Source organism: Lissotriton helveticus, chromosome 10 (genome assembly GCF_964261635.1).
Source record: "Lissotriton helveticus chromosome 10, aLisHel1.1, whole genome shotgun sequence".
Classification (NCBI taxonomy): Eukaryota; Metazoa; Chordata; class Amphibia; order Caudata; family Salamandridae; genus Lissotriton; species Lissotriton helveticus.
The window spans coordinates 1213095215-1213117369 of record NC_136071.1 but is presented as its reverse complement, the minus strand read 5'-3'; positions in this window follow the sequence as shown (position 1 = coordinate 1213117369).

Here is a 22155-nt window from a genome sequence, read left to right as displayed (position 1 = left end):
CTTTTTGTTGTTCATCGATCAAGTAGTGAAGTTCTTTGCTGATACCCCCACTGATGCCCCCTGTCTGGGTGGGAGTAAGTTCCCCATGCTCATCTTTGCAGATGACACCCTGCTCCTCTCAAAGACCCGCAGTGGCCTGCAAACTGCATTAAATAGATTTGAGGAGTTCTGCTTGGCTAACGACTTGAAAATCAATGTTAGTAAGACCAAATTCATGGTCCTAAATAAAAGTCGTCCAATTAAAAGTCATGTGAGCATGAACGGAGTAAATTTAGAACAAGTAGAGGTCATGACCTATCTAGGAGTAACCTTGGATCACCGCCTCAGCTGGAAACCACAGGTTGACACACTTTTTCTAAGATTTGCACGTCTTACTGGCTGTCTTTTGCAGGAGCAAAAAAGGTCCCTAACCAAACGGGTTAAGCCCGCCCTCAGGATCTATGAAGCTAAGATCAGCTCCGCAATTCTATACGGGGCTGATCTTTGGGGGTTTATGGACCTATCAACTCTGGTTAGGGCTCAAAATAAATTTTTGCGAAAGTTGGTTGGACTTCCCCAATCCACTCCGACAAAACCACTTTGTTTGGATATGGGCTGTGCACCAATCAACGAGATGGCCCGATATTGGTTAGTAGCCCTGTGGAGACGCATTTGGACATCTCCAGATTTAAGTCTCTTTGCTAGGGAATTAGAGTAAGTGAGATCGATTCGGGGGTCGAATAACATACCCTAGCTGCGTGAAGTTAAAACAATCTTAAAAGACATGGGCTGCAATCAGCTGTGGGTCTCTCCACAGTCTACTTCCTTTCCCTCCAAGCAAGACTACAAAGCAATATACTGGGCCTGTGTTCGACAGGAGTCTGTTATAAGCTCAGATGCCACCAGTTTAACTGGGAGATTCCTGTCCCATAAATTAGACCCTTCCTTTGAGAACTACTGGGACCTCATAACCAAGCCATTAGACAAAAAACTGTATTATCAGTTTCGAGTCGGGTCCCTGCCTCTAAGGTCTTTCACTAAGAAATGGTCTGCCGTTTCGAACGACCGTTGCCCTTGGTGTACCAACCATATTGAGAGTATTAGTCACTTTCTATTTGCTTGCCCCGCCTATTATGCACCTAGAAACAAATGGATTAGGCCCATCTGCCTCCTTCTCAAAGTACGAGGGAGTGTTGAGGCGCTGTGGGCGCTACGTACCACCACCTCCGAGGCAGTGGTTGTAGGTGTTGCTAAATTCCTGGGGTGGGCATGGGTTATTAGAGCAAAACCGCTACAGGCATCTTGATTCTTAATGGGTTTTTGTATAAGTGGTCTTTATTACATTGTTTAATTCCTTTTTAATGATGATTTGTATCATGTAATAATGATGTTCTTAAACTCAGAACTGTATCCTATTTTATCTTTTTTAATTGTCTTTTATGATGTAAAAATCGAAATAAAGACTTTAAACCTGATTGACGTCTTGTTTACAAATATCAAAAGAACCTGATAGTTACTTTCTAACCTCAGAACAGCTATTTTATTAACTGATAGGACATTTGATATGTACATTATTAAGCCCCCTTTCGGCCTCCCTGAGGAAGATTGAATTGCATCTGAAAAATAGGTTTCATATCACACCAAATGGATAGGGGAACAAAGCCATGTCTCCTGTAAGCATATGATGTTGTGTTTCCTTACCAATTTTAACCAATTATCATTTGTGCTTTTAAAGAGTAGGCCGGCAACATTTCAAAAGACAATATCTAGTTTCAGACCTTTCGTTTCGGGCTGGGAACTCGTATCCTGAAGCGAGTGCTCTATGTTTAACATTGGGACAGACAAGCCTCTTACCAGTCCCCCTTATTGGGAAAAGAGGCCACATCCTCACACGATGTGGTCCAATCCCCACTATTTGTACAGTGAGTAAGGAAATTAGCTGGTTTTAATCTGGAATGTGAGGGCTCTGGGGATGGTATTTCCAGTTGACTAAGTGGTACCATAGAACTCACTGCTATTGATTCTGCTATTGCCAAGTCCAGTCACTCGTTGTCATCTAGGCCTGACAGAGCATTAAATCTATTATAGGTTGGAATAGGTTGTAGTGGCCATTGAACCATAGAAGGCTTTCTCGAATTTACAGGGAGATAATTGTTCTTTTAGGAGGATAGAAAAAACCCAATGGCAATATATTGATCCCAACAGCATTAACAGTTTGGCTTATCCCTAGGCTCAGGATTTCATTTACCAACCGGGGAGAGCCAAATGTCATGACTATACAGTCACCCAACAAAACCTTTTCCCGCACTCCCACCCATTGGACACGTCTAACCATCTTAAAGTCTTGAAATAATTGACTATGCAATCCTACCCTATTACTCAGCCAGTGTAACGATGTATTTTTAAGGGATATCCATGATTCCTCATTGGGAGCTTGGTTAGATGGTACGTTGCCCAAGACGATAACATAAGGGGTAGCTTCTGGTGGAAGGTCCAAATGGGTATCAGTCGCCTGGTGGTCAGCGGGAAGAAGGGTTCCAGGGTGATTTTGTTTGTATTGCTGAGAGGAAAGAGGCGTTTGTACCCGAGATGTTATTACCTGTGGGGTTGTGTTATTGTTTGCATTGGTCTGTCTTTGCATCGTGTGCTGTACCCTTTTCTCTGCTACCTTTTTGTATGTCTGCTCGTTCGGAGGAGTGGTAGTTACAACAGGGACTGTCCTCTTTGCTATACTACCCTCTCTTAATAGGGAGTGCGGGTTCCCTGTGTGAGTGTTTAAGATCGTGTTTGTACTCTGGTCGTAATTGGAATTAAATTTGTTGATTCGAATTTACTAATTAAAAAGTTTTCCATGTTGGTCATTCTGGTTGACAGCTGATCTAGCCTAACCCTTATGTACGAGTCCAGTCTCTCCACTAAAGATGTTAAGTTGTGTATCTCTGATTGAGGCTCAGAGTGGATGGTAATGTTGCTCGGTGGTCTAGCCTTTTGTTTTGATTGGATTTTGGGCTGGTCTACTCATTTTTCTTCAAGAGGGCACTTTTCTGTTGTTTAGGCGATTGAAAAGAGGAGTGGACAACAACTAGTCCCGTATCGTTCTGGGAATCTTGGCCACCGCTAGATCTTGGTCTTGTTTTTTTTTAGCTTTTTTTGAGGGGGTTGTGTAGGGGACTCAGTAGTAATAGACTGAAGGTCATCAGTACTAGGTTGAATACAGCAATTTACTATACTAGCAACTTTTCCCCCTGAGTTTGGTTGAGTGAATTCTTCATTGTAGGGTAACTCCTGGCTTAACCCAGAAGAAGACCCCACAATGGACTCCTCCACTGATAGGATCTGTTGATCTAAAACACAGACGGCTCCTGTTAAGTAATTCAATAAGGTTTGCTGGGTGTCAGAGCTCGGCCTGCTTTCCTGGGGCTCAATAGTTTCCTTTTTCCCATAATTTAATACAAATTGCCTAACCTATCCAATAGGATTCAAGTAAAATAGAAACTGTAAATACCAATGATTAATAAAATGGCCCCAGAAATACAACCAAAAAACCAAGCGACCGGGCCCAGCCCAGCCTCTTCCGGCCAATGACTGCCAAGGACAGGCCCGCCCTTGGCCCGAACTTCGTCCGCGCGCGTCCCGCGCCGCGGTAGTCGGCGCCTCAAGTTGTAAGCCCGGGGGCGAGGGTAGTGTCACAGGCCTCTCGCGAGACCGCTCTGCCCGCTAGGATGTAGAGTCCTGAGCAGCGTGCGGTCCGCGGGGTGAAGGAGGCAAGAATCAGAGCCACAGTCAATATCCCCCATTGTCAACCCCCTGAGCAGGACAGCAAGACTCTCGGTAAAAAGGTAGGGCAAAAGTAAATCTTCTTAAAAACAGCGTCCCTCGCCGTGGTAGTCGGCGCCTCAATTTGTAAGCCATGGGGCGGGGGGGAGTGTCACAGGCCTCTCGCGAGACCGCGCTGCCCGCTGGGATGTACAGTCCTGGGCAGCGTGCGGTCCGCGGGGTGAAGGAGACAAGAATCAGAGCCACAGTCAATATCCCCCGTTCTCAGCCCCCTGAGCAGGACAGCAAGACTCTCGGTAAAAAGGTAGGGCAACAGTAAATCTTCTTAAAAACAGCGTCCCCCGGTACTTAGAAAGTGACTAAGAGTAAAAGAAAGCCAGAGTATTAAAATTACAGAAAAAGTGTCCAGCTCCTTCTTCAAAACTCACTATGTAAAACTCATCAGAAAGACTGAAAGCAAGTTAGGTAGATCAATCACAGTTAAAACATTATTTGTCCACCACATTCGTTAGTCTTACTGCTGCTGAGAAGAATTTGTCAACTATTATGTTAATATATTCCATTAGCAGCAATTGCCTTCTCTAATTTGTGGGTCCCATTCCCTGTTCATTGTCCTGTCCATACTTTCTCCTGAGTGAACTGAGATTTAGTCACTACCTTGGCTCTTCTGATCTCCAACTCTCCCTCACTACACTCTGAACACTCCTCTACACTGTTACCTTCCACTCCCATTTCTGAGGCACACTTTTCTCTCAATGCCCTCTCTTTCCTCCTCACCCTCTCTCAATAACTGCTACCCTTTTCTCCTCTGTTTCTCAAGGCCTTCTGTGTACTCACAACTCCTGTGTTTCTGTGATTCTCTTACTCCCTCAGGTCCCTCTTTCATTCCCACACTGTGTGACTCTCAGTATCTCCCACATGGCTGCCGTGCAGCGCTGCTGACCCCATTATTCTCGTTTGACCTCAGTCCTTCACTGTTTCCTCGACACATATCACCCTCTGCTGTCCTCTGATCCATTCACTGCCTCAACATAACATCCACACGTCACTCCTCACAACATCACCACCTGTTAGATTCCTGGTCCTCTACACTCCTTGCTTTCTCTCCTCCTCTGTGCTCCCTTGGTCCTCCTCACTGTTCTTGCTACACTTCTACTTTTCTCAATACTCTTCTATACCGCTTAATCTCTGAGCACCTTGGGCCTTGTGTGGTAGTCCTGGAGGGAACCTTTCTTGGTCCAAAATTATAGTGATGAGGGCTGGATTAACAGAACTAACTTAAGACAAAATCCTAAACTTACTACCATTTTGGTATTCACAGAAGGCACTTACTCATTTTAGTATTCACAAAAGGCACTTACTCATTTTAGTATTCAGAGAAGGCACTTACTCATTTTGGTATTCACAGAAAGCACTTATTCATTTCGGTATTTACAGAAGTTAGGAGTCCTACCTTTAGGACTCCTAAAGGCCTTCTGTGAATACCGAAAGTCTTAAAGTTAGGATTTTTCTCAGTTTAGGAGTAGTAAAGATAGGACTCCTAACTTTAGGACTGTTAAACTGAGAAACATCCTAACTTTAAGACTTTAGGTATTCACAGAAGGCATTTAGGAGTCCTAAAGTTATAAATAGCGGTCTGCTGGTGCTGGTATTGGACTGGAGAGTGTGCTGCGGCTACAGCTGGTGTGTGAGATGGGAGAGTCCATGGAGGGGCAGTGAAGTTGAGGAGAGTGAAGTAAGGTTGTAGGTTGGTGTAGGACGAAGGGTTGATTCTTTTGTGACAAATGACTGCAGGCTAAGGTTGCAGTGAGAAGGACTACTGGAGTGCAAGGAAGGGTGGGCAAAACAACTTTTTGTTGTTGTTGTAAATGTCACTAATGTAAATGGAGAAGAAAAAGCCACCAGGCTCAGATGCTACTGCGTCATCACGCTGGACATAGCAACCATTATGGATGAGAAAAATCCCTTGTTGGGAAGCTCTGTTCACCAATACTTGTACCAGTTATACTACTGTTGGCTCACAGAGTAATATTCTGAGCCAAAACTATCACATCATTGTGGAGAGGTCTTCTTCTTGCACACTGCCATGTTATTGTGTTGTAATGGGGTAGCCATGTTAGGTGAGGGAACATCACTCAGGGGTCAATGGAAGTGGAAGAAGCCCTGCACTCTTTCTCAGCAGCACCAAACAAGTTCTGGACAATCAAATGCAGTAATAAGGTAAATATGTGGGAGAACCCAAAGGCTCTCTGACAGTTGCACTTCTTAAATCTTTTATCTGTTGACGACATAAGGTATGAGATGGCCGTACCTAAAAAAAACATCTCAGAAGTCATGACACACATTAAATATGGTGCTTGAAAAATCACATTATAACACTATACACTAACTTATGTGCGTTAACACATAAAGAATAAGACAAGGAGTTATGTCATTTGTTGTGGAGTTCTGGTCTTTATCCAAAGGTGTTTTTTAAAACAGTATTTGTTCTATTAAAAATAATCTATGCTTTTAGTGACTCTTGCTCCATTTCTAACTGAGCCCCTTCTGCCCTTGACTCCCATTGGAAACTTAGCATTAAGGGAAGGTCACTAGACTTAGATGCCATACAGTGTATAGTTGCTCACTCTGAACACATATCCTTTTCTGGCAGAAGACATGTGCCAGATCCAGTTCAGGGGGCCCGGAGCAAGTAGAGGCTACTGGGCCTCAGCCATCAGGGAGGGGTGGTTCGCCACAGATGACACAGAGTCTGTCCTATTATGGTGTTTTTTCAAACTCGGCCATATACAAACTCTCAGCACATGTCTCTCAGTGGCAGCACAATCGAGCAGTCACACTGTTCTCATGGAGTTAGTGTCGGGGTATGCAAACTCAGAACCCAGATCACCCAGCGAAGCAATATCTGTTTGTCCAATCCAGTGCTCTAGTAGGATAAGGAATGTACTTTAATAGAGAAGCTTTAAATGGAATACTGCCGCAGGTACAATAATATGCACCGCCACTTAGGCGACTGCATGTTGGGATACTGTCTTTACTGTCTTCCTCTACGCTCTTTCACATGAGTTGTATTGTATTGCATTGTAATTGCATTTATATAGCGCTTACTACACCTGACCCGGCGTCGAAGTGCTTTTTCGGTGAGTAGCCCGCTACTCCAGGACCCATAGAGAATTAGTGTTGAATTAGTATAGTGAAACATGCAAGTACATTTTAAGTGGTGGATAGGTTAGACAGTTATTTGGATTTGGAATGATAGCAGAAGGATAGAGGAGGACAACGGTTTGTATTTATATAGCGCTTGTTGACGCACGCTAATCAGGAAGCCTACAAAGGATTAGTGGTTAATTAATATGGTGCAATATGAAGTAATTTCAGTGGTGGATATGTGTCAGTTACTTGGAGTGAGAAGGATAGCAGAGGGATAAAAGGGAAAGAAAGATTTGCATTCATATAGCACTTGTTACCCCGAAGCGCTTTTCTGGCAAGTAGCACGTCACTCTGGAAACCATAAACGATTAGTGGTGAATTAGTATAGTTGAATATGGAATTTGAGAAGTGAACATGTTAGTCTGTTAATTTTGATTGAAAAGTATAGTGGAGGGATAAAAGAGTAAAATATGTTTTTTGTTTGTTTTGTTTTTAGCAGTAGGAGGAGGCTTTTGGATGAGTAAAAAGGAGTTTTGGAGGGGAGGAGTCAGAGGGAAGAGTTTAGAAAGGTTTGTTTTAGGGGATCAATATAGTAAAAGTGGTGTGAGAGGATGCAAGGGTGATAGAGTAGGAGAGAGTCTAGAAAGGCTTATTTTGTGGATCATAGTAGTGGTGTGGGGTTTGGGATAAATGAGAGTGGATGTCTAGGATATATTGAGAGAAGTATAGGGTGAGGAATAGGGTAGTGCATTGGAAAATGCGAAATTAAAGAAAGTTATAAATATATAGATCCATAAGTACTATAAGTTTGTGAATGTGGATGGTGTGGGCTGGGGATTGCTAAATGGGTTAATGGGCGGCATTCCTGGCCCTGGTCAGTCTAGAACAGGCTCAAACAGGCAACTGCCCTTGTCCTGAGACGCCCTAACCCTGGCCTTTTATAGCCCTAGTAATCAGGTCAGCCCTTCAGCCATTGGGAACCCTAGCCCTAACACTATCCAATCACAACACTAGCCCTAAAATCTAGAACCAATAGGAGACCAGGACATTACAGCCAATCTTAGTCCTTTTCCAAGCATCAAATCAGTTCAAAAACCATGATCTCTACGTCCAATAGAGGCCCTAGCCCTACCAGTAGTCCCAAACCAAGTCCAAGCAACCAACGGCACAGGGAGCCATAGTCCCTACTTCCAATAGAAAGCCTAACACTAATCTTAGTCCCACAGCTAGTCGAGCAACCAATCACACCAGAAGCCCTAATCACTACTTCCAATTAAAGGTCTAACCCTAGAAATAGTTCCACCGTATTCCCAACAACTAATAACATAGGAAGCCCCAGTCCCTACTTCCAATAGAAATCCTAACCCTAATCCTAGTCCAAACCCTAGATTGATTTAATCACAGACCCAGAAACCAATCAGAACCCTCAAATACCCAACCAATGAGGACACTAACCCTAATCCAATAGAAACATCAAATACAGGCACCAATCAGTGTGCACATGTACCAACCACTAGCTGACCATATAAGGTTCTAGCTAACACAGACAAGGTTTGGTGGCCAGGGAGTTGGAAGCTGCATCTCCTGTTCAGAATCTCCTAGGAGACAGACCGGCTCAATCCACACTTTGAATATCTGCAGGTAAAGGCCTCACTAACTTGAAATCAAACAATACTGTTTGAATAAAACTTTACTCCCTCTCCCGGCGAAAAAAACAAAGGGCACAGTCCCTAGTAAACACAGTTTAAACAGCTCACAGAAGCACCCTCTGGTGTAGAAAATCCCTGTTGCTGGGGGGGGGGAGGCAGGGGGGCTGGTTTCACTGGCTTGTGAACACACAATGGTGGCTGGGAGTACACTGTTTTAACATACAGGTCTTAGCACAGGTCAAAGGAGAAATTTGGAGGGAAAACAGAATTGTCACCAAGGAATGAGAGGGACAAACTACAAAGGTTGGACTGCAAATCCCACAATTAAACATGCCAAATGGAGGCAATCATGAGCAGGGAAAACCACAAGTTTAAAACACAACACAGGTGATCAAATATGCAATTACAGACAGGCTAAAACTCCTCTTGTGAGTCTAGGCAGGTCCCCGTTTGGTTATTTTTTTATGAGCTATTTTTCAAGGCGCAGGTGCAGGTACCCCATTATGATTATGGCTGTGCTCAGTTCAGTACAGTCTCCTAGATACAGCCACACCACAATGCAGATCTGCATGCATTTCACCATCTTGCGTCTCCGACCTCGCTCACTTCCAGGATGGGACGGCATGGTTGCAGGAGTGTCCCTGGGTTTGCATAGGCTGCTGGAGGATGAGGCAGCCAAGGCTGTAGCTGTGAGTTCTTTATTGAATGCAGGAAATGGAAGTCAGTGAGGACTCACGGAAGCCATAAGATCTGGTTCTGCTTCACTGTGAGGCAGACTGGCCATCATTTACCGGAGTGTCACAACAGCACCTCAACAGCCATGGAATGCACTTTGTAAATAATGTAGTGGGGACCATCATGTGTACAGCTACATACAGCGCCAGTACGCCACGTAACGAGGTAACAGTGCGCTTTACAAGTATACATACATTACATTACAAGTCTTGGCTACGTTAGAGACGTCCACCATGGACATGGGTTTTGTCTTCTGTGGTAACAACAGCCACAGGAATAGGTCTGGGGTTCAGTGGCTACATTCACCATAGGAACAGCTCTTCATTTAAGCTTCCAGGTCAACCATGATTGTTCCTATTGCAATGTTGGCTGCCTGCTTGTGATTCCCGCTTGGCACTGCACTTCTAGAGAGACTTCAACCATGCTGTGTGGACTTGCAGATACATTTCTGCAGTCTTCCTTCTCCTGGTAGACCCTCCACACATATGTGGCAGTTTATGGCACTACCTGGACAGTCACCCCTCCTGCAGCTTGACAGGCTCTTTCAGTCTCTTAGCAAGCAAGCTGGCTACCAGGTGCTTCAGGTCAGGAGTAAAGCTCCTCCAGCAAGTAAATACTGCAGTTGATGTACCCCTCACTCTGGGACGTTGGCTGTCTCACAGACATCAGTTCTGGCTTTTTTACAGCAGCCCTCAAAATATGCTGAAGAATGATCCCTTCCTTGCTGAAAAGACTGGGAACTGGAGCAACATCGATGTAGGTTGCTTTCACTTGTACGCACTCAAAGCAGATAATGAACATGGATTCTAAGTCTGTTGTCTCGAGACAGGTTTGGGCTGTTTCTTCTGTCAAGTGTCCTCTGTAGCCTATGAGCCAGACAGAGCCTTAATGGAGAGTGATGCTCTTCAGAGCAGGTTAGTCTCCAGCCTGGAGTACTCACAACAGAAGTCCAAAGAGTCATCCTGTTTCTGCAACTGGCTTTTCACGAGCCACACTAAACAGTGATCAGGTTGATGACAAAAAGCTGGTTAAACCTAACAAATCTCTCTCACCCTGAACAACAAAGATGAGAGTCCCATCCAGAATACCTACCAAAGCCCAGTACCGCAGGACAAATAATCAGCAGCTCCACTCGGCAGGAGTTGCTTAAGTGATTCTTAAAGGAGCCATGTCACCTACCTCCATTTTCAGTAATGATAGCATTACTCTTCCGCTGTCTGTGAAAACAACCTCACCTATCTTGTTCAAAGGCTAGGGCCTTCTAAAATAGGATCTGAAGACCTCCATTACTCTGGCTCACTCATGCACTTACGGCATGCACTACACTAGCCACAAACACACACAATCTGCTTGATTGTTAATACTAGGATGTAGGTTACACATTGATGCAGAACTTTACAGAACTGGGGGAGTCTACACGGATAGAAGGTCTGATCACAATTGTGGATTCACGAAACATAATATATTATGCTGCCACCACCAATGTACATGCTAAACCCATGACTGTGGCGGTAATCCACTGTCAGCAAAACAAGAACACAATTTGTGCACTCCTCCAGGTCACAGGACAGTTGCAAGACTTAATTTGTGTCAGGGACTGTAGTAGGCCAATGCACAAGTGATATCAGCATGAGCCAAGAGCCAATATAAAAAATTTAGATATAAGTCAGAGTCAAACACTCAGAACATGACAACATAACTGCACACCCCACTGGGAACATTTTTAGTCCTAGATACACAGGCAATATAATGTTTTTCCTAAATTAATATGGCTATTTTAACGTCTTTTCCCTACATATATGTTTACTTGACTCCTATAAATATGCTATATTGTGGGTACTAAACAGGTGCATATTTTGGTGTATAATCATTGATGTAAATATACATTAGTTCCAATCATTATCCATCTATACATAGTGCACACATTCAGGAATAGCTTTTCCTTACCCTCTAAATATTGAGTAGCTTGTATGTCTTGGTTTCTTTGCTTCACAAAAATGATGAGTTGGTAGCAAGGAAAGCTGACTGTAGCCAGTAAAGTTAGCTCTCCTTGTGACCTGGTACCTACCTACCTTTAGGGGTACCTGCCATATGCCTTGGAGAGCTTACCTATAGGCTGCAGAGCTGAGAGTAGCCACAAACCATTACCATGAGGCAGAACATTTGTATAGAGAGATAGAAGGTTAGGGGCATTAGAGGATTTCAGAGGAAAAAGGGTCTGCCATACAAAACATCTGAAGTTGTAGTACCTTATTACATCCTGATTCCTTGGCAGTACAACTGAAGGCCTCCATAACACTACCCCATGCTCTTTTGAGGGCAAACCTGCATTGCATCTCACCCACCAACTTCACTCTCCTTGCATCCCTACCCTCTGCTCAATCATAATTGCAGAGGCTCAATACAGTTTATAAGATAACAAAACAGAAAAAAACATCTACATTCACTCACCTGTAATTTCATCAAGGCATCAACAATCCTTCATCAATGTTGTAGGCCTGTATGCCAGCAGAATTGCCTGCAGACCCATATCAATGACTGGCTCTGCAGCCATTTCAGTCAGAACAATCGATTCATTGAGTATAGTTATTTCGGCAAAGGAACTCTAAGTTAAGTCTGGGTGGTGAACTCTACTATGATTGCAGTTTGTGGAGTTTTCCCTCGCGTTCATCTACGTCAAGTTGGTGAGTGCAAGCGAGGAAAAACCACCTCCCGGAGAGATTTTTCCTAGTTCACGATCATCAACATCAAGTTGGCAAGCGTGAGCAACCACTCACATTGAGAAACTGTCTGTTCGCTTTGAGACAGCTGCTGCTTGCGTAAGCATCTACTCGAGCAGCAGAAAAGAAGCAGAGCACAATTTTGCTGTGCATGGTGGCGTTCACGATGATTCCACGCAGCAGATCTCCATGAACTCTGCCCAGGCATACTCCAAGTGCCTTACATAAAAGCTTTTTTAAACCAAACTGCCTAAAAAATATACCTACATTCAAAGAAAATGACCTGCTTTAAGAATTCCAAAAGAGATTCTAGTATGGCTGAGGCACAGAAGCAGCAGTGATTTCCACAGGATATGATTATAAAATGACAGTGGATTAAAACTGGAGGCACATCATTTACTAGAACTCTCTCTTGCATTTAAAATCGTTCATCATAACTAGCTTCTACACAGATTAGACAACATCAGAGTGCAGTGCACATGACTGAGTCAGATTGTATCTTTTCTATCAGACAGATCATCATCTCACGGCTCCCTTCATGTCAGCTCCATTAATATAGTTCAGAAGATGTAGCAAACATTTTTATCCCCTCATTCAAATTTACCTTTGCTCTGTATTGAACCAAGTCTGCTACTCCATTTTCAAGTGTATTGTTAAGCAGATAATATAAACAAATCATACTTAAGTATGAAAACTCATCTGACTTTGACTCATCACACAATATCGCAAAGTCAATTAATGGATGATATCTAATCACACCAAAATAAACACATGCCACCTCAAAATATCCATATGCCGTAAATCGATTAAACATCATTCATCAACAATATGGCCTCAGCAAGTAGGCCTGCAACCAACAACTCAACTTAAGTGATGAATCTTTGGATAAAGATTATTTGTCTAATATTTAAACTGCAGTTTGGCACTTCTTTCCCTCATATTGGCCTCGAGGTTATCTCTTCTTACATTGCTAAAAAATGCTTGTCCCAGCCCACTGACGGGTCACCCCCAAAAGTCGGGTCTAGTTTGCCACTTCCCGGAGGTAACCAACTCCACTGCCCCACTCTGACATACAAACAGTCCACCTTAATCTTCATTCTTCTCAGGTTGCAGATGGAGACTTCTCTCCTCCCCATGGCCAGCAACCTCTTTAACTTTTACCCTGCTCACCACATTGGAGAAGTGTGGCTCAGTGGTTAGAGGCGGCAGACCCGGAATCTGAGATCGACCGTGGACCAGGGTTCGATTCCCCTCCTCGGCGGGTCTCGGGCTCATAAATTCCACGGTCTCGACAATTCTCGCTCCGGTGCCTACTCGACTCACGGGGTCACACTCTGCGACTCTGGGCAATAGCTTGCTTAATCTCCACATCGGCCCCTCGCGGCGGGATGCCTGGCTTTCACCTTGTGGATACCCCGCCGGGGTTTCTCACAGGGGAATACCAGGACGGGTTCCCTAAGCAAGCGCGGAGATGCCCCAGGGTAAGTACTGCGCTATATAAGTTTCATACATTTACATTTACATTTACATTGGAGAACTTCCATCAAACCAGCTCCCCTTTCATTTCTAAAATACCCCAAACATTTTCCAACAAAATTGTTAGGACATTGTTGTTACCCGGAGCCTTATTTCAAATGTTACATCCATTAGTGGGTCGGAGATGAGTTTTGAAGGGGGCCTGTACACCCAACCCAGAAAAGGAGAACAAGACACTTCATTAGTATGCAGCACCAGTGAATAATTGAGTGCAAACCTGTAGCCCTTTCAACACCACAAATAAGAAGTGTAGAGTGGGTTTCTTATCAACGTTTTTCCCAAAACTGGTTAGCCCTGACTACTGATTTTTGAAGATGACTTGAACTTTCATTACATGCTCGGTGTACCTGAGCGATGCAAGCTTTGAATCCATGCACTATGTATAGAAGCATATATTTATAAATAGATTTCCGATTTGTAAAACAAAATGCATTCTAATACCTCCTTGTCTTGTTGAGACTAGGTGCAAGGGGCACCTCCATTTCACTCAATCTCGCATAATAAAATGTTACTTGACACTGACTACGGCACACCAACTCAATGACCCTAAACTCACATGATAATTAAATAAATACATAATCACATTGTCGACTTGTGCACAAATACATAACGTATTCAACATGCAACATATATTTATGTGTGCGTGAGTGTATATATATATTACCTACTGGCGGTCGCCAGTAGGTATATATAGTTAGGATTTTTTCTCTATGGGATTTTTGAAAATTCTATGTCTAATAACTATGGCGTTTGTGGACGGAATTGGCTGAAATTTTCTGGAAAATGGAACATTTTGTTTCTGAGCAGCCCCTGGAAATTTGGGGGGGGGTTCGTCAAGGGGGTGCCGAGAAAAAAGGGGGGTCCCAAAACGTGTTTTTAACATTGAGTTTTCCATAGGGCGGTTGGCCTCACTTTTAGCCCGAACGGCTGAATGGATTTGCACGAAACTTGGCAAAATTGTAGGGACTGGTAGCCCGATGTGCCTTTTGTAGGTCTCAATATATGTGCTACAGTGGATTTTGAGAAATTAACGTTTAAAAAAAGATATATATCTGTAACAGCGGACCGGGCAGCGCTCCAGTACGCGTACTTTTCGCGCAACGGAGCTTTGTGAAGCGAAGCTGATTGGTTCTCCGGCGTCTGTAAACATTCCAAACAGTCCGTAGCGGCCGCCATCTTGTCTCTCGGTAGGATCGAGAGACAAGCGGAGGCCAAACCGAAGGGGCAAATGACCAAAAGGGGGCATAGTAGATCCTCCCTGACCGTTTAGGTTTGATGTGGAGGTTTTAAAAGGGCCCCGCGGGGCAAAAAAAAATAAAAATAATAATAATCGAACAGCTGAATGGATTTGCACGAAACTTGGCAAAATTGTAGGGACTGGTAGCCCGATGTGCCTTTGCTAGATCTCAATATATGTGCTCCAGTGGATTTTGAGAAATTAACGTTCAAAAAAAGATATATATCTGTAACAGCGCACCGCTTCGCGTACTTTTCGCGTTACGGAGCTTTGCGAAGCGAAGCTGATTGGCTCTCCGGTGTCTGTAAACATTCCAAACAGTCCGTAGCGGCTGCCATCTTGTCTCTCGGTAGGATCGAACAGCTGAATGGATTTGCACGAAACTTGGCAAAATTGTAGGGACTGGTAGCCCGATGTGCCTTTGCTAGGTCTCAATATATGTGCTTCAGTGCATTTTGAGAAATTAACGTTCAAAAACAAGATATATATCTGTAACAGCGCTCCGCTTCGCGGAGATAAAATTATATGTGTATTACCTAGCTGTTGCTAACACCAGTTAGCGACGGCTAGTAGAAGATAGCGACCATCTTGGGCCCCACTTTGCATGTGAGTGATATTTATCACTAATGACATGCAAAGTGGGCATGCCAAGATGTTAGCGACTGGAAACAGTCGCTAACATCGCTATCTCCTATTATCAACTTTTGGAAATATTCGAGATAAGCGCGAATATCTCCAAAAGCTACCACCTGCCCTGAGCAGTTCTTAGCCATGTTATCCAATGGGAGGTGGATAACATGGCTAAGAGCATTAGCTCGGTAATGCATGAATATCGCTGAGTTTTCAGCGATATTAATGCATTGCGGTCGTTTTTTATCGTATTTGCGATAAACCTTGATAATAGCAAGGTTTATCTGCGATAATTTCTGACGGTAAAAAAATCGTTGCTAAGCATCGTTAGGGATAAATATCGCTTAACTTTGGTAATATGCCCCAACGTCTGTTAACGTTCGATTAGAAGGAAATCAGGAAGTGTTGAAAAACATTGTCTGCGCCATCTTGTCTTTTTTCAAATGCCACACTTTTGTCGTGCACGGCAGCCATTTTAGATGCCTTGACCAGACCCACTCTGTGCACGCTGTCGATCCTTAGCATGGCTCCCCACCCTCGCAAGCATCTCCCCCAGGCAGTGGTCACCCCCGCTCTCTGTCTTATGCATGGGTAATAAACCTCCCCCCATCTGCGCTGCTCTTCCCTTAGAATCACACCCTGTGCCCGCCCGACACCTCCCTTTCGCCCTATTCACTACCGCACCCTCTGACACTCCTTTTACTCTGTGTCCGATTGTCCAGGCTGGTCCTAGGGTATCAGCTAGCCCTGCAGATGTAGTTTATGGCCACAGCTGTAAAGAATCACCCCTCTTCAAAGGAGTTATAGTAGATCAAGGCCCACACTCGATGAGATCCGTCACAGCAGAAGCGTTGCTATTATCTGAAAACCATCCTGTATTGTGATTGGGGAGGGGACCGAGCCTGAAGCGGAAGATTCCAGGGATGACTCTTTGTACATCAAAGTTTTTACAATTATGTGTCACATTAAAAATATATAGCACTCCGACAAAGTAGTAAGATTATAAAACTTTAATAATTTATAAATATATACAAGAAAACAAAAATAGTAATAACATATAAACATTTTTAGGGAAAAACAACGAAGTAGCGGTCGGCTGTGCGAATAGTCCCAACGCAGCACAACGTCCAGATTTCCGGCGTGGGGCGTCGCGGGGGGTGGGTCATCAGTAGCAAACTGTTGTGCGAATAGTTCCAAGGCAGCAGAACGCGCTGAAATCTAGATGACACGAAAGTGATGTCTAGTAAGTTGCCACCCAGCAAATAACGGCATGGGGCGTCGCGGGGGGTGGGTCATCAGTAGCAAACTGTTGCGCGAATAGTTCCAAGGCAGCAGAACGATGGCACCAAGGTGATGTCCAGTAAGTTGCCGCACTGGTTTTGGTATCCTACAATGCTGCTCCGAATAACGGCGTGGGGCGCCCCGGGGGAGGCGGCGTGAACGGGCCTCTCCAGGTGGAGTGTCATCTGTTGTAGTGGGGCGCCCCTTTACCGTTTCAGTTGCCATTCCGTCCGTTTTTGGTCCACTGTGTCAAAAGCCGCAATTCAGCTGAGTTGCGCCCACTCTTGCGGTGCAGCGATAGGCGGCTGTCACAGGACTCTTAAAATGGCGGCAGGCTGTTTCCTTTTTGGGCCTGGTCCACTGAAATGGCCCTGGGACACCTTGGAAATCGGACGCTTGTCTGCTAGGTCTTGGACCCCATTCTCGAAAGCGTCCCCTCCGCCTTGAGAATTCATCAAAAGTTTTGGGGGCTCCGACTCCTGCAGGCTTCTGGTGGGGAGCGGCTGCCATGATTGCTCGCGGAATGACCACGACTGAGCTACGAGATGGTGGTGCTCTCATGCTGACGCCAGCTTCAGTCTGAAACATCCAGAAACAAGGTGGGGCTTTCATCGTTTGGGAAAAAAAAAAAGTTTTCATCCAATGATAGTGTTGTTTTTAGGTCACATGATCAAGCCTTCCATCATTAGGAAACCAAAAGTAAAATGAACCAATGAAAAGTTTTATAAACAAGTCACATGACCTGTTATGCGGCATAGGGTATAAAATGCGGAGAAAATACGTTGGCACGTGAGGCGGCGTCAGTAGCGGACCGATGTGCGAATAGGCCGAAGGCAATACAACGCGCCAAGATCCGGATGGCACCAAGGTGGTGTCATAGTTGAGAGTTCTGAGCAGCGGTTGTAACACTGTCTGAAGCTTATTTGCAGCTGCTGCAGCTTCACTACGCGCCAAGATCCGGATGGCACCGAGGTGGTGTCTAGTAAGGTGCACTGGTGTGGCCATCCTACAATGCTGAAAGTCGGCGTGGGGCGCCCCGTTGGCCTGTGAGTTTGCGTCAGTAGCGGACCGATGTGCGAATAGGCCGAAGGCAGCACAACGCGCCAAGATACGGATGGCACCGAGGTGGTGTCTAGTAAGTTGCCGCACTGGTGTGGCCATCCAACAATGCTGAAAGTCGGCGTGGGGCGCCCCGTTGGCCTGTGAGTTTGCGTCAGTAGCGGACCGATGTGCGAATAGGCCGAAGGCAGCACAACGCGCCAAGATCCGGATGGCACCGAGGTGGTGTCTAGTAAGTTGCCGCACTGGTGTGGCCATCCTACAATGCTGAAAGTCGGCGTGGGGCGCCCCGTTGGCCTGTGAGATGGCGTCAGTAGCGGACCGATGTGTGAATGGGGCCGAAGGCAGCGCAACAATATTTTCGGAATAGAAGACACCACTAGGCGCTGAGATGCCAAGATCCGGATGGCACCGAGGTGGTGTGTAGCAAGTTGCCGCACTGGTGTGGCCATCCTACAATGCTGAAAGTCGGCGTGGGGCGCCCCGTTGGCCTGTGAATTTGCGTCAGTAGCGGACCGATGTGCGAATAGGCCGAAGGCAGCACAACGCGCCAAGATCCGGATGGCACCGAGGTGGTGTCTAGTAAGTTGTCGCACTTCTGTGGCCATCCTACAATGTTGAAAGTCGGCGTGGGGCGCCCCGTTGGCCTGTGAGATGGCGTCAGTAGCGGACCGATGTGCGAATGGGGCCAAAGGCAGCGCAACAATATTTTCTGATTTGAAGACACCACAAGGCGCTGAGATGCCAAGATCCGGATGGCACCGAGGTGGTGTCTAGCAAGTTGTGGCACTGGTGTGGCCATCGTACAATGGTAAAAGTCGGCGTGGGGCGCCCTGTTGGCCTGTGAGATGGTGTCAGTAGCGGACTGATGTGTGAATGGGGCCAAAGGCAGCGCAACAATATTTTCTACAATATTTTCGGAGTAGAAGACACCACAAGGCGCTGAGATGCCAAGATCCGGATGGCACCGAGGTGATGTCTAAGTTGCGGACCGATGTGCGAATGGGGCCAAAGGCAGCGCAACAATATTTTCTGAAGACAATACACCACAAGGCGCTGAGATGCCAAGATCCGGATGGCACCGAGGTGATGTCTAAGTTGCGGACCGATGTGCGAATGGGGCCAAAGGTAGCGTAACAAGATTTTCTGTATGGAAGATACCACTAGGCGTTGAGATGCCAAGATTCGGATGGCACCGAGGTGATGTATAGCAAGTTGTGCCACTGGTGTGGCCATCGTACAATGGTAAAAGTCGGCGTGGGGCGCCCTATTGGCCTGTGAGATGGTGTCAGTAGCGGACTGATGTGCGAATGGGGCCAAAGGCAGCGCAACAATATTTTCTGACTGACACCACAAGGCGCTGAGATGCCAAGATCCGGATGGCACCGAGGTGATGTCTAAGTTGCGGACTGATGTGCGAATGGGGCCAAAGGCAGCGCAACAATATTTTCTGTATGGAAGATACCACTAGGCGTTGAGATGCCAAGATTCGGATGGCACCGAGGTGATGTCCAGCAAGTTGCTGTACTGGTGTGGTCATCCTACAATGCTGAAACTCGGCGTGGGTCGCCCCATTAGCCTGTGAGATGGCGTCAGTAGCGGACCGATGTGCGAATAGGCCGAAGGCAGCACAACGCGCTAAGATCTGGATGTCACCGTGGTGGTTTCATAGTTGAGAGGCACTTCATCTGCAGTGGGGCGCCGAGATCTGGATGGCACCGAGGTGATGTCTAGCAAGTTGCTGTACTGGTGTGGTCATCCTACAATGCTGAAATGTAGTGGGGCGCCCCTTTACCGTTTCAGTTGCCATTCAGCTGAGTTTCGGCTGCTCTTGATGCTACAGCGACAGGCGGCTGCAAGAGGACTCTCAAAATGGCGGCCTGTTCTTTGGATTTGGGCCTGGTCCACTAAAATGGCCCTGGGACACCTTAGAACTCGGACGCTCGATTTTTTTTTCCTTTCCTGTACATGCAAAAAAAGGTAAATGCCCGGTACGTTACACGCTTCATCTGCCACGATGAACTCTCCAGAGGAACCGAAAAAATATATAGTTGTGGTAACTATACCATGCATCGTCATATGGAGAGGTGGCACCAATTAATTATAGTGCTGCATAAAAGAGAGATTTGGAGGAGAACCCCTGACCTGCTAGTACATTCATCAAAGAAGTGGCACTGAGAGCTTCAGAGGCAAGGGAAACGGTCCCAAATATTTAGAAGAACTTTGGAAAGATTAAAATGACATGTTTAGATTGTGGTAAATTAATTTCATGTGGACAGATGAGTGTTACTCTAATAAATACAGCATATGAACATCATCATAGTCGATGGTTGGTAGAGACATTTTGACTATATCCTGGACCTGCCCGTCCTCGCCCAAAATGGCGCCGGAATAAATGGGACTCGTAACTCCTTGTTGTGTACTGGTTGCAGAACCTTGAAATCACGAGATACGTATGCAGTTTTGAAGCACATGGCGGGCGGGGACGAGAATTGATTGAATATTCCGACATCCCTATTGATATTAAGTTCTGATGTGTTATTGATTACTGTACTGTTGAAAATTCGAATTAACGTCACCCATGGTACTTGCCCGCAAATGTATATCTAGATAATTTTATTGTAACTGGCCCTGTCGTATTTTAATTATAAAATGTACGTCCACCGATTCCGTAACTGTTAGACACCTTAGTTCTTGCAACCTAATGGCCCGCCCGTTACGTTCCTCTACAGTGTAAATGTCTATTCATCATATACGATTACAGTTTGCTCCGTGGCAGGCCCACGTGGTTATAGGCTCGTATTTGTATAATGAAATTTTCACAATAAAGGTTTTTAAAAGAAAACATGGTAGTAGTATATACATTGGTAAAGTTTTTAATAATAGTCACTGTTTTAGAATCATTAAAAGGCAAGTGAAATAAAGCAGACCAATTACATGAAGGGTAAAAGGTATAATACGAAGGAACGCAGTAAAGATAAATGGTCAAGGGCTGTTGTGTTTTCTATTCCTGCAACATAAAGTGATCGATAAGAATCTCATATTCAGGCGTATCGGCGACTAAGACAGCAGGTCGACCCTCTTTTGCTCAACGGCTCCGTCATGGGACGAAGAAACGCTCTTTTTCTCGAAAAAAGAATATATTTTACTTGCAGGACAGTTGTAAAATTTCCAGGAAAGTACATTAGCCTGGAACATTATAACATATATTTAAGAAAAAATAATGTTCGGAAGTAATTAAAAGCGTAATTTTTAGGTGATATGACCAAGCCTTTCATCATTACAATAAGAAAAGTAAAATGAACCAATGAAAAGTTTTATTAACAAGTCACATGACTTGTTATGCTTACGTTACGCGCTGCGCGCCCCGGATGACTTCCGGATGCGCTAACGCGGCGCGTCATATGACGCATTACGCGACAACGCAGGTCCAGAATATAGTCAAAATGTCTCCACCAACCAGCGGTCGAAACACAACCCCTTTCAGCAGGCTAAATAGTTCTGTTAAATGACAACAGAAGGGACAGGCAACAAGAACCATCAGTCAAAGAGGGGAGGGCTAGTTCTTCTCTACCGGGTTACATTGGGGCGCTACCGGAACTGATCGAATTGGTAGTCTACAGTGTTTCTGGATGTTTCAGACTGAAGCTGGGGTTAGCATGAGAGCAGCACCATTTCGTAGCTCCGTTGTGGCCATTCCGCAACCAATCATGGCAGCCGCTCTTTATCGTTATTTTGGGCGGGGTGGGTGGCGGAGCCGAGCTGTTTTGCAGCCATCATTGTGTGGAGTTCAGTTCATCTCACTAGTTTTGTATTTGTCATGAGGGGTTGTTCCTAATGTTTCTATTTTAGCGAGGTCAAAAAGAGATCCCATTAGTGGCCTACTGATTTTACTCGATTCCTTTTCTTTTTTTTTACACGATTTTTCGTTATCTGCAAAGACTAAACAGAGTATTGCGACTCTGTGTTTGTTTGTAAATAGAGAATGAACCAAAGAGAACTAATTCTAAAACAGTAAATACTTGGATAACAATCAATCAAATGGAGAGAGAAGCAGGCACGACGGATTACAACGGGGGCAAAGGCCTGCGTTAACTACCTTTCACTATCTGCAAAGAGAGAGTACTCCTAATAGAAATGAGGGGGGGGGGGCACCATTCAAAGCAGATCAGTGTGCATAAACACGAAAATGTTTTCACTTACCACGTACTTGACATTCGACAGCTTATGATATTTGCTATTAAAAAACCATTGAAATTCACTGAAAAAACCATAGGTTATAGACCATATATAGTTAGGAATTAGCATTTACAAAACCTTGAAAATTCACTGAAAAAACCATAGGTTATAGACCATATATAGTTAGGAATTAGCATTTAAAAAACCTTATTTTACTCACACA